This window comes from Babylonia areolata, chromosome 4 (genome assembly GCF_041734735.1).
Source record: "Babylonia areolata isolate BAREFJ2019XMU chromosome 4, ASM4173473v1, whole genome shotgun sequence".
Lineage (NCBI taxonomy): Eukaryota > Metazoa > Mollusca > Gastropoda > Neogastropoda > Buccinidae > Babylonia > Babylonia areolata.
Window position 1 is genome coordinate 23,930,702 of NC_134879.1, and position 12,500 is coordinate 23,943,201.

Genomic DNA, 12,500 nt, shown 5'->3' on the forward strand with positions numbered 1-12,500 from the left:
GATACGTAGTCTTTCCAATAGATTCTGACTTTCAAAACAACATGGAAACATGATACATGACATGATTAACTGTGCTTATTTCTAGACCTCACCACAAGTCATGGACGTGGATGGGAAATAGAAACCATGGTTACCAAAAGAACAAGGTATTAAGGCCCAACAAACCAGTGACAATCTTTCCCATTTTACAGTGAGTGACTGATGAGGATATAAGGATAACGCTATGAATATTCATTTTGGCTCAAGACCCTACAGCTACCCTGTCCACTTTCTTTCATATTACCTCCTGGCTTCAATCAGGCACAGAGTTGTACACACCTGCAATGTTGGTCAGAAACTTTGACTAACATTCTTTGAGATAGACAAATGTGTAAAGTGGATGAAACTTGACCGTGTGGTCCAAATCCTCCATGCTGAACATATTCTGATCAGCCAGTACCCATAGGTTAAAAAAATCCCAGAAGCCATGCAGCATAAAGCTAAAAGGTAAAAAAAAAAAATCCCTGAAACCAACAACTACATGTAACAAAAATACCCTGAAACCAATTACCTAGGGTCGAACAATCCCTGAAGCAAATAACTATGAGAAATTAAAAAATTCAAAAAACCAGCAGGCTGGCTTTTAAATTCTACAATAATATTCAGGATAACAGAGCAGAGAAATGGAGAAAAAGCCCCAAAAATCCTTGGAAAAGAATGGCCAGTTGACTTCCAGTCCACGGAAGATGGAAAATAAATGAGCACAGACAGTAACAGCACTTCAGTGTCAGCGTCTGTGACTGTCGGTTGTCCTGCCACAGCTGGGTTGGTGTGTACATACATAGTTTGTGTGTGTGTGTGTGTGTGTGAGAGAGAGAGAGAGAGAGAGAGAGAGAGAGAGAGAGTGTGTGTGTGTGTGTGAGTGTGTGCCCAAATCTTTTCTGTGTGTGTGTGTGTGTGTGTGTGTGTGTGTGTGTGCCCCCATCTTTTCTGTGTGTGTGTGTGTGTGTGTGTGTGTGTCTGTGTGTGTGTGTGTCTGTGTGTTCACACGCCCGCCCCCCCCCCCCCTGTATGTGTGTGTGTGTGTGTGTGTGTGTGTGTGCATGCTCCCATCTTTTCTCTGAATATATGTGTGTGTGTGTATATGTATGTGTGTGTGTGTGTGTGTATGTGGCACGTGTGTGTGTGTGAGTGCACGTGCACACGTGCATGCACATGTGTAAAGTCGGGGTGCACTTGTGTGTGTGTGTGTGTGTGCGCGCACGTGCGCGTGTGTAAAGTCGGGGTGCACTTGTGACTGTACACAGACAGACAGGGAGAAAATGAGGACTCAAGACTGAGCAGAGAGAAACAACAAGGACAGACAGACAAAGAGCAGTCTTCATGGGTGGGCCGTGCTGCAACAGGGATTAAGTGAGACAGAATGAGAGGAGGAGGGGAAGGTAGAGAGGGAGTGAAAGGTGGGTGGGTAGCCGAGTACTTCAGTCTGGGCGGGGTGGGATTGGGATAAACTGCAGATGGGAGACGGAGGGGACACGGAGAAAGTATTCTTAACAGATGAATTGACATTGACCACACACACACACACACACACGCAGCGCGCGTGCGCGCGCGCGCGCACACACACACACACACAAGGACAGAGAGAGAAAGAGAGGCCGGGGCACACACACACACACACAACACACGCGTGCGCGCACACACATGCACACGCACACACTGACATAGAGCGAATTGAAAGAGAGGGATGGGGGGCGGGGGGGGGGGGGGGGCAGAGATAAAGAGACCGAGACAGAGACAGACAGGGCGCGCGCGCGCGCGCACACACACACACACGAGACACACAGCTGAGAGGAGGAAGGGGTGCTGGGGGAGGGAGAGGCAGAGACAAAAATAAAGACAAGTCTTCAGGAATAGTGACCAGAAAGTTTCAGTTTCAGTTTCACTTTCTCAAGGAGGCGTCACTGCGTTCGGACAAATCCATACACGCTACACCACATCTGTTGAGCAGATGCCTGACCAGCAGCATAACCCAACGCGCTTAGTCAGGCCTTGAGTGCATGCTTACATATTTGTGTACCTATGAAAGTGGATTTCATTTTACGTAATTTCGCCAGAGGACAACACTCTCGTTGCCATGGGTTCTTTTTCAGTGCGCCAAGTGCGTGCTGCACACGGGACCTCGGTTTATCGTCTCATCCGAAAGACTAGACGCTCAGTTTGATTTTCCAGTCAAACTTAGGAGAAAGGGCGAGAGCGGGATTCGAACCCACACCCTCACGGACTCTCTGTATTGGCAGCTGAGCGTCTTAACCATTCTGCCACCTTCCTCCTGAAAATACAGACACACGCTCTCTCTCTCTCTTTCGCTCTCTCGCTCGCTCTCCGTCTTCACCTCCCTCTCCCTCTCTCACACATGTGTATGTATACATAACCACAAACCTCCCTCTACCCACCACATCCTACCTAGCTCTCTCTGACAGACAGACACACACACACACATACACACACACGTATACACAAACACACACCACAGGGGGCTTATTGTTACTGTCAACTGACTGACTTTGAGGAACACGTGCCTGGCCACGCGAATCAACAGATCGGTTGCAGAAACCCAAGGCCGTGCACCTACTCATGTGTTTCCTTTCTCTCTCCATACACACACCCTCTCTGTCTCTCCCTCCCTCCCGGCCCTCTCTTTCAGTGTCACCCATGCATCGTGTTCTGTCATGCAGAAAATTCACAACCACACAGCCACCATCCATTCCACCACCAGACCCTCGCTCCGCCCGCCACCTCCACACCCTGTGCCCTCAATGACTGGCTCGATCCTCCGTCCACCACAAAACACACGCAGTAGGCCTACAACCCACGTCATAACACTGAAAGGGTGGGATGGGTACCAACATAACACAGCGGGTACAGGTGTATCTGTTCAGGTGTATCTGTTCAACGCGGCTTTACTCTCTCTCTCTCTCATCTCTACTCAACTTCCCAAATGAAGGTCAAGTCACCCAGTTTCTCCCTTCAGCTCCATGTCCTGTTTTTGTTTTTGTTTGTTTTTTTGTCTTGTTTTTGTTTTGTTTTTTTCTTCTCCCATCTCACCACTTGTCTATTTATTTCTTCGCACACTTTCTAGCTGTTGATTTCTTTAAACGTTCATTTATTTATTATTCATGAGCCATTCAGTACATGGAGGGAGGCCACATCACTGAAAGACCATGTACACACACACACACACACACAGAGCCGGAGAGAGTGAGTGAGTGAGTGAGTGAGTGAGAGAGAGAGAGAGAGAGAGAGAGAGATATTAAGCGTAGATGGTCTCAATCTGCAATACCTAATTTACTAATTTCTTCGGACCTCAACAACGAAGCTGTTAAGCCTTCAATATCCCGTTATCACTCCGCCCCGCTCAGTCTTTGTCCTTATATCGTACATCTGCCAGGCCAGAAAATATCAAAACAAGCCAGTGTGTACCGGCAATTTTGTAGAACTGATGGGAACCATAATGCAATTTCAGTTAACTTAGTGTCATAAATATTTGAAGTCGCAGATATATTCAGAAACTGAAGATGTGTTTGTCAGTGATGTGTTACTGACTTCCTCGTCTTCACACTGAGATTCCTCTGTGTGAAATTTGGGCTGCTCTCCCAGGAACAGTGTTTCGCCACAATGCACAGCCACCTCTTCTCTCTCTCTCTCTCTCTTTCTTCTCCTACGGTGCACAAGTGTAGGGGATGGGAGATGGAGGGGGAGAAGAGTAGAAATTCCGGTCCTTTTCGGAATCGAACCCAGGACTGTCGCTCCCTGCTCTCAGTGTCGGGGGCTCTACTGCTGACCACTCCTCTGCTTTGTGTGCGTGAGGGCGTGCGTTCAGTGTGTCACGGTGTGTGTGTGTGTGTGTGTGTGTGTGTGTGACGAGAAACTGCGCAAGTAATGTTTTTACAGACAGTTTGTTTTTTGTTTTTGTTTTTCCTCGTCCCACCACCAGACTGAAGTTTGCTTTCACTGACAAGACGCACAGCACTAACAAAACAGACACAGGCAGCACTCAGAGTGACGGATGGGGGGTAGGGCCCACCGAGCTGTTCAGCTCTGTGATGGAGCCTGGGTGCAGAAGTCAACGGCCCGGATGCCTAATTAAGTGGAAGTACAAACTGCTGGTACAAGCCGACTCTCCTAGGGCCCTGGAATGCAAAGGGGAATGCTAATTGTTCCGTTCACAGGTCGAGAGCAACGTCGTGTCAGCCTTTTTGGAAATTCGAGCCGATGTCGGTACCACTTCTCCCTTTCAGCTCCCATTATTATGCGCCGAGTGGAGCTGGAACAATGCAGTCTCCCTCTCCCCATCTATACTGAGTTCATTCACATGCTTTTCTACTACCACTGAGATGTATAATACCAATGTGTTTTTTTGTAGTCAACTCAGTGTGCGAAGTGGCTGCCGCCATCTATACTCGCATGGGTTTAAAATACAATGATGAAGTTGTTGGGGTTTTTTAAAACTTTTTTTTCAACATTTTTTTTTATTCAGATAAAGGTTTACGGATACAAAATTTGTAAACTTTGTGCTTTGTAGTTTTTTCTTTGTTTAAAAAAAAAAATATATATATATATACATAACACTATTTCGTGTGTGCGCGCGTAAGTATGTACGTATACAGAAAACACGGCGCGCACGACTTGGATGTGTGAGTGAGAGCATGCACATAATCAGTGCACGCATGCATGAATGTACGTGTGAATATAATAATTTCTTCTGCAGTGTACACAGCTAATTAACAGCATATTCAGTGTGTGTCACTGCACCGTCAGAGGGTGTGTCAGCGCGTTTGGGTGTCAGTGAGTGTACTGATGCACGCATGGCGTCAGCTTTTTCTTGTCCTTTCTTTTTTTTTCAGTCCCTCCTCCTTTTTGATAACTGAGGATTTAAGGGTTTACTTGGATGTTCAGTGGCAGTAATGAAGATCGATCAACTGCTAGTGAAGAGGCCGAAACGGGGCGACCGGGTCCATCTTAGCTGTCAAAGTGAATGCTGCGTGTGCCGTGCCATGCTCTCTCTCTCTCTCTCTCTCTCTCTCTCTGTGTGTGTGTGTGTGTGTGTGTGAAAGAGAGAACAGATGATTCAGCTGGACCTGTGGCGACGAAAATGTCCAATCAAATGTTAATTGAAATACGTCAACTTACCGGCAACTATAAATAACTGCATCCTATTTTCTTTCACTATGAATACGTAGTCTTAAATGTTTCAAACTTCAGGATGAAAAGGATGAACTAAACTTATAATGAATAGCATCTTTATAATGAAAATGCGTCGATTTTTCTTTCTTGTTTAGTTGGTTGGTTGGTTGCCCCCCTAAGCATGCAACCCCAAAGTCTCCTAAATCCACTATGCGGGTGTTGTCTAAATTCACCAAATACCACGTTGGAAAAGATCAACCGCCTTGACTGATTACCGCTGTCCATGACCCGTAGAGCTGTTGCATTCCCACACAAGAGGCCGGCACGTGTGTCTAATTTCAACAAACTCGTTCGGAAGATTTACGGCACAAATGGCGCTGTTCGAGACTTGTGAGGTCTGCTGTTTCCCACAACAGCATTGTGTGTGTGTGTGTGTGTGTGTGTGTGTGTGTGTGTGTGTGTTAGAGTGTTAGTGTGTGCGCTGTGTGTGTGTTTGTGTGTCAGTGTGTGTGTGTGTCAGTGTGTGTGTGTGTGTGTGTGTGGTGAAAGAGAGAGAGAGAGAGAGAGAGAGAGAGAGAGAATGCATGCACACGTGAGCTCTCTAAATCGCTGGATTTAGAGGGAAGGTAAAGCCGGGCAGCAAAAGCTGTTTAAAAATACAAGTAAATTTTTCTGCACTTAGTTTTGCAATTAGCAAATAAATGAACAAAATAACGAAACACGAAAAAACTACAAGCAGCTTTGACTGAACTACGTTGTCAAGATAGATAACGTTCAACAGACATAACCAGTTGTGCCCGGGCTTACTCTTTTACACACACACACACACACACGCTCGCGCGCTGTTTTCATGCACACCGTCGCGCACGCGCACGCGCACGCAGTGTTAAAATGCACATAGAGATGTGTTACATAACGTCCTCGTCAAAACACTGTGCTCTCCCCGGGAAAACGCTAAACCGCAGCCCGACGCCATCCTTTTTGTTTCTGTCTGTTCAGTATCTGTTGATTGTCTGTGTTTGCCAGTCAAAAAGGGTTTTCCTACCGAAATTTGTATGGTGAAGGACAACTGCCGTCTTGTTGCTATGGGTTCTGTTCGGTGTTAAAAGCACATGCAGCGCTATGGACCTCGGGTTATCGTCTCATCCCAAAAGTTAGCACTCCAGTAGACCGTCACTGACCATTCTCTGTCCAGCGATTAAAGAAAAAAAAAAGAAAGAAAAAAATCTATATATAATTTAAAAAAACCCAAAAAACCCCCAACAAAAACAGATAGATAGACAGACAGATATATTGATAGATATTAATAAATAAATAAAAATCAACCGGACTGTGTGTGACCCTAACTACGATCGTGAGTTGTGATGACGCATCAGGCGAAAGGCCATCAGGTACATTCACATCTTCGTCTGTCTGAGGAAATCTTGGCACGTTTGGCTTTTATTTATTGCCTGTCTTGTTTCTCATACCACCAGTGGATATACTTTGGGTCATTCAGTGGGCCTACAATTGGCCTAACAGGCTGACAAACATATCTTGCGGGCTGAAACGATTAACAGCTGTTAAGACTAAAGAAATGGCAATTAACTTTCTCAATGTGCGGCTTCATCACGTTCATTTCACATCAGTTTAGTTCGCTGCTTGAAAAATGAGAGGCAGTCAACTTGGCTGGTGCATGCCTTTTCTTCCCCCAACCCCTCGCTTCCGATTTCCACCTCCTCCTTCTCCCTGTGTGTGTGTGTGTGTGTGTGTGTGTGTGTGTGTGTGTAAGTGTGTGTGTGTGTGTGTGTGTGTGTGTGTGTGTGTGTGTGTGTGTGTGTGTGTGTGCAAATAGTAAAGGCGAACATCAGTATCGTCTGATACACATTCGATTTACTGCAAAGCATCGAACTGTAGAATGAGCTTGTGCAGCTTCAGAGTGAGTGAGTGAGTGAGTGAGTGAGTGTGTGTGTGTGTGTGTGTGTGTGTGTGTGTGTGTGTGTGCGTGCGTGCGTGCGTGCGTGCGCGTTCGTGGGGGAAACATATGGAAGGAATACGATACAGACAGAGACATGCACATACGACAGGTAATTTGGGGGGTTTCTATTTTTAAACCCAGAGCGATGAAAATCACTCCTCATCCCCACCATACCCCCCCCCCCCACCCCCTTTCCTTCATGTTTCCCCCCTACTCCTCCCATCTCTCCCCTTCCCTCTTCCCCCTGTGGAGAGAGGAACATGCTCAGAGAAGGAGGGGGTACGGCCGGAAAAGTGATAAAGGGCACTGACGGTGCATGACGCAACACGCATCAGGCACGTTGAACAGCACAGTTTCCTGGCTGAAGTGACACTTCTCTTTCCCCAGATCTGCATTTGCAAAAGCTTAAAAGCTGGGAGGGAAAAAACACAAAGCTAACCAAACACTCGGAGCTGACTCATTCCCAAAAGCTCCCTCGAGCATGTTTCCTTGGGCTTTACCAGCCTCTGTTACAACCCCCTTTTACAGTCCCAGCTTATTTGTTTGGGTCTTTGTAGGGTTGTGAGTGTTGACTTCACGCACGATCCTCGCCACGTGCACGTATTTATGCATCTCGTTAGTCACGCTGTCTGTAAAAAGTCGAGGTGTTTGTGGGGCGTGTTGTAGTTACTCCACAAATAAATATTACTATGTTCGCGTGCACCGCAAGAATCAGGCAGACAGGAAAGAAGGATACTATTATGAACTCTTCAGCTAAGCTTTAATCACGCTACATCGATATTACATTATGTCAGCTTTAGAACATATCATTTTTCTTTCTTTCTAAGTTTGTATGCTGCACCTTCCACGTTCACACCCATGTGCGGGTGCCCTTTTACATGGTATACATGGCTATATAGGCAGCCATACTCCGTTTTCGGGGCCGTGTGCATGCTGAGTATTTTCTGAGAGTTGTGAGTACATAACAACCCATCGAACACGGCTACTGACTACGACAGCAGATGTGGTGTAGCGTATATGGATCAGTCCGCACGCTCTGACTTATACGGGGGCTGTAACCGTACGTGAGTGATCTAGTCTGCATGTGTATTCATTTACACGAGGCGGATAAAGGCATCAGCAGATCTGCACATATGTTGACCTGGAAGATAAACATTACCAACCGTGATCTACCCGTCGCCTGCAGACTTCTAAATATTTAGTTACATGCCCGTGCCCGGCGCCGATGTCGGAAACATCCAAGGATTCTCACAGAGTGAAAGTTCAACGCTTTAACTACTCTGCTTTTGCCGAATAAAAGTTGAACTGTGCCATAAAGACCAAGAGTAAGGAATAAAATGCAAAACTCAGCGAAACATTAGTAGATGCACACAGTTAAAGCACAAGGCTGGGAAGAAAATCACATGTATCACTCAGCAGTTCAGAAAGTAGATGCGCACGGTTTAAAAGCACAAGGAAGAAAATCACATCAAGCAATAAATTATGCAGTTACGTTCGTCGCCAGCCCTCATCCATTATGGATCGCAACAAATGGGGTAGGCATATATATCAGAAGAAAAAAAAAGCATAAATAATGTGTGTGTGTGTGTGTGTGTGTGTGTGTGTGAACGCGCGCACACACGTGCGTGTGTGTGTATGTGTGTTTGTGGGATGGGGTCGGAATAAACTTTAAGTTTACCCTTGCACGGCAATTTTGAGAACTGAACTGCACTGCAATTGAGCGACTACTAGTAGCCGTATAATTCACATGTATTGTAAAAACGCTTTTTTCCTGGCCGTAGCCATATTTTCTGTTCTTCAATCGATGTGTGTGAATGTGTATATGTGAGTGCCCGCATGGGGTGGGGTATAAAGTCCATTCTTGCAAGACGATTTAGGGAATTGGGCAATTCAGCTACAGACGAGCCGTACATTTCATATTCCTTGCCAAAGCGCTTTCTCTGGCCCTAGCCCTGTTATGCTCGACATTTTCCAATCGATGTGTGCATTCAGTTATTGACAGCACTGTTCAAGCCACTTGTCCTATACTTTGAGTGCGAAATGACTTCCTTGTGTGCACAGCTTCTTTTCTGTTCTTTTCTTTTAACGAAAGGCGCATCTGGATCTGTCGGTGAGCTTTGTGTATGTATTTTGGGCAAGTCATAAATGAGTGCATGATTGTACAATGTGTGCACGTGTATGAGGGTAAGTATGGGTGGATGGGTGTCTTGGATGATACATAAAACACACATGCGCGCAGACGATACATGCACAGACACACATGAAAAACGAAACACAAAATATACTACACATAAACAAACACAAAAAAGTCACTCTACCGATGAAGTAAAAAAGATGCTTTACTCTGGCTAACGCAAGCGTCAGCGGCTTCAGTTGGTTGTTGTTCTCTCTCTCTCTTTCCTCTCTCTTTCTCCAAACATAAGTACGTGTGGCGTGGTGGACACAGGCAGGCCCGTAAGGCCTGTGGTCGGTGAGCCGTGTGACGGCCATCATAGCTGATTGATTTGTCGGAATGCCACAAGCGGAAATTCCCTGTCAGAGCCAGCACAAGGAGGGATCCAGTGCTCGCTGACACACACTGACTCTTTGCACTTAGTGCTCACCCACACTGCATCCTCCCCGCTCCCCTTATTACTTTACCAGTGTGCGTACGTTTCTCCACGAACCTTCCTGTGCTGTTGACTCAACAAGGTTTTTCCTTTGACTCAAGGAGGTTTTCCTCCTCCTTTTTGACTTCGTGCTGTTCAGACTGACTGCCGGTGTTAACCCTTGATGCGAGTCGTGCGGTGGTTACACATACTGTGGTTATAATTATCCTCAGCCTGAGTCCACCACAAACCACTTTGTGGGGGGAGGGGGGCGGGGGTAATATGTGTGTGTGTGTGTGTGTGTGTGTGTGTGTGTGTGTGTGTGTGTGTGTGTGTGTGTGTGTGTGTGTGTTCATAACTTGAGGGAGGGTGCATGAATGTTGTCAATGAACAGGTCCATAACAGAAATTGTGAAATATATCGAGGGTTATTATCAAGACAGTTTAAATCTAATATCAGTTTTTGTTTCGTTTTTATTAATCATAAGTACAATGCGGTATTTGCTTCCCGTCCCCCCTCTCTGTGCCGGTGTGTGTGTGTGTGTGTGTGTGTGTGTGTGAATGAGAGTGCGCGGTGCACGCGTGCGTGTGCAATTGGCGATTTAACTGACGTCTGTTCACTTTCGTCATATGCGTAGAGAGAGAGAGAGAGAGAGAGAGAGAGAGAGAGACAGAGAGACAGAGAGAGAGACATACAGACAGACAGACAGAAAAACAGAGAGACAGAGACATACTGCGGCACCTAAAATGCACTTTCAACAAGTAATCGGCAAAATCACTGTGTGTGTGTGTGTGTGTGTGTGTGTGTGTGTGTGTGCGCGCGCGCGCAGGAATCTGTACTTAAGTACGTTAGGCTCTCAGGGCCATAAACAAGAACTAAGTCTCAGAAAGGGAAAAAGGCTATTTGCAAACGGGGTATAATTTCCACCCGTCTAAAATGGCACGTACTTCGGTGAGGGCCGTACGGAAACAAGAAACAAAACCTTACTTTGTATCTGTTGGTAGATGTGGACAAGCCGCTGATGGTTTTTTCCCTTCTGCGATACATGATATATATATATATATATATATATATATATATATATATATATATATATATATACATATACACATACATATATATTACATACATTTCAGAAATTGCGTAATTGCGTATTTGTTATCTCTAGTTCTCGCTCATCGGTCACAGTGTGTTACACACAGCGACAGACAGACAGACAGAGAGAGAGAGAGAGAGAGAGAGAGAGAGAGAGAGAGAGAGTGAGAGAGAGAGAGACGCGCGCACGTGCAAAAACATACCCTGAAGTGTTTCATAACTTGACCGAACAGGTACCATAATGGTTCAAATGTACAATCAGATATGATTTATTATGACGATGGACACCATAACGAGAACTCAAAGAAACATAAATTTCATCCCATAAACTTTTGAAAGCCCCGCAAGAGTTCGTCCTATTTCGAAAACAAGATAATTACTTAAGATTGTTGCATGTCAGTAAGCAAAATCTTTGTTGTTTACAGGAAATTACTTTGTGATCTTGATGTGACTGTTCGATACTGAATGTTCTAACGAACTTGCAGCACTGACGCCAATAAAACTATATTTTAACAAATCAGTTTGAATGATGCTGATATGAAATACTTTAAATGGATAAATATTATTAGTTGCAAGAGAAAAAAAAAAGAAGAAAAAAAGAAAATGTAGACACTGAGAGAACACAGCTGTGTCACTAGAAGTCTGTCGCACTCAGTATGAAACTTTTTCTTCTTATTCGAGCCTGTCTTCTACCATTTCAATCCAACAGTTAAAAAATGAACCAGCTTCACTATCAACTTAAAAAAAAATCATTCAAATACTGCCAAATCACCTGTATCAACGACGATCGAACTCCCAGATTCTAGCTTCTCTCTTCTATTACACTCGATCAAGACCCAGCCTGGGATCTGCCAAAAGCGTACACAGCAAACACCCATCTCCCGCAGTTGTTTGGTGGAGGAAGATAGCTGATGCCCTTCGATCATCCCTTCTCCGGCTCTCTTCCACCTCCCATTCCCACATTTAATTAAATGGAATGGGTTTCCGAGGCACAGGCTGTTTGCCAATCTCTTGCCAGTAAAAGAAAAAGCTTGTTTGTGCGCTTCGATTCCTCTGTGTGCTGGTCATTGATTGGTGTCTGCCTATCGTGCCAGCGCGGTTGATACAGGGAATGGAGATGGGAGCTGGAGTAAAAATAGAACGGATATCCGTTCGTAAGACTTTTAAAAACAAGCTATAAACCCAATTATCTGAAACATGTAAATCATAGGAAGGTTAGGGGTGGGGGTAAGGTGTAGTGGATGGGGAAAAGGACACTGGTAGTAAGAAGGATTCAGCAGGAATGATTACTAAAAAAGAAGAAAAAAAAAAGAAAAAAAGAAGAAGAAAAAAAGAAGACTTTTTGCGAGTTACATGTCACTGGACGTTGCCAAGAAAACAAGACACCATTTAGAATACTTGCCTTAAAAGGTGTGTCATGATGAGTCAGACATAATGTTGTAATCTATCGGTTTCATGTCACCATCCCTCACTCACAATCACTTTCAGAAACTATCGATTGTGAGATCTACTACTGTTCCTAAATATCATAAACATCATTGTTGTAAAGAAACAGCTTGAAAATCTCGTATTTGCTAAAACTAAAACCCTCTTCATCGTTTAGCGCGATGTTTGCATAATGATCACGATCTTGAAAGTGGAATGCTACGGTTTCTTTTGAAGTAGTTCCCGCTATCCCTGATTGAATGATCCAT

The 12,500-nt window shown here is 45.0% G+C and overlaps 1 protein-coding gene across 4 annotated transcripts in view; it reads right to left on the reverse strand.

The window, feature by feature from the left end:
• LOC143280970 (disheveled-associated activator of morphogenesis 1-like) overlaps positions 1-12,500 on the reverse strand; it is a 65,835-nt gene that overhangs the window by 26,246 nt on the left and 27,089 nt on the right. The window lies entirely within an intron of this gene.